Source organism: Erpetoichthys calabaricus, chromosome 6 (assembly GCF_900747795.2).
Source record: "Erpetoichthys calabaricus chromosome 6, fErpCal1.3, whole genome shotgun sequence".
Lineage (NCBI taxonomy): Eukaryota > Metazoa > Chordata > Cladistia > Polypteriformes > Polypteridae > Erpetoichthys > Erpetoichthys calabaricus.
The window spans coordinates 188,238,484-188,239,777 of record NC_041399.2 but is presented as its reverse complement, the minus strand read 5'-3'; positions in this window follow the sequence as shown (position 1 = coordinate 188,239,777).

Below are 1,294 nucleotides of genomic sequence, written 5' to 3'. Positions count from 1 at the left end.
CAGATGTATGTGTCCCCAGTTCATCACACCCAGGGCACCTCTGCACACGGTATGGCGCAAGCTTTGCGAGAAAGAAAATGTACTGCTTTCCCTCTATTTTGCTTAGATTACAAAGTTGTTATTAACTTAAAACTTTACAATAAGAATGTGTATTTTGTACAAAGGGTCTGAGCTTTTGCCTTACCAGTAAAGTTGCTTAAATGTGTTTTTCATGTAAATATCATCACTCCATTACATGAATACAACAAAATGTATCTTGAAGGCTATGTTTATCAGGCATGTGAGACGTATGAGATCGGCTGAGGATTCAAACTTGCACATACAGTACATAGCACTGACTATTCACTTACTAATGTAGTTATGCCAAAATTAATCAGTATCTGCGAACGGTAATGCGGAAAGAAGATATACAGAAAATAATACATGAAAAGATTCCAAAATGTTATCATATTTGAAACGCCAAATTAAAATATTACAACATTCTATCTATTTATTCCAGTTTATGGATGTAAGAAGCCAGAGTGTACCCTGATAGGACAAAACCAAGTTTGATGTGATGTCAGGGCCACGCAGGGCATATGCCAACATTCACATAAAACCTGATCAGTTTACAGGCACCAATCTACCTAACCAGTATGTTGGTGGGATGTGGAGTGAAAATAACAATGATGTGCAAACAGACAAGCTTCACACAGGGCAGAATTTGAACTCATGGCTTTGCTGTTCTAAGTACCATAAAATAAACATTCAGTTATTTAGTTTTTCATTATTTTCAACATTCAACTCCATACCTGAACTTTGTTAAGTAAAATGTTAAAAAAAAAACTTAATGCTATCTCATTCAGAACTAAAAACTTTTGAGACATTATGCATATTCAATTTAACAATATGGGTTTCTGATTTTATTATTTTCCTTATTTTTTAACTTCTATAGCCAATGCCATTTTAAAGGGTATTTTTGAAAACTGCAAAATTCACATTATAGCACCAGCAAGAAATCGGTGCTGCAGTAGCAGTTTATGGATGATGTACGTACTTGTTGATGATGATTAGGAGGGAAATAAGATGCTGCAGATGTTCTGTCAGACGGTTGTGGCAAGCGTCCTCTTCCACACAGTGGTGTGCTGGGGAGGCAGCATAAAGTGAAGTGTGAATTTCCCCTTGGGATGAATAAAGTATCTATCTATCTATCTATCTATCTATCTATCTATCTATCTATCTATCTATCTATCTATCTATCTATCTATCTATCTATCTATCTATCTATCTATCTATCTATCTATCTATCTATCTA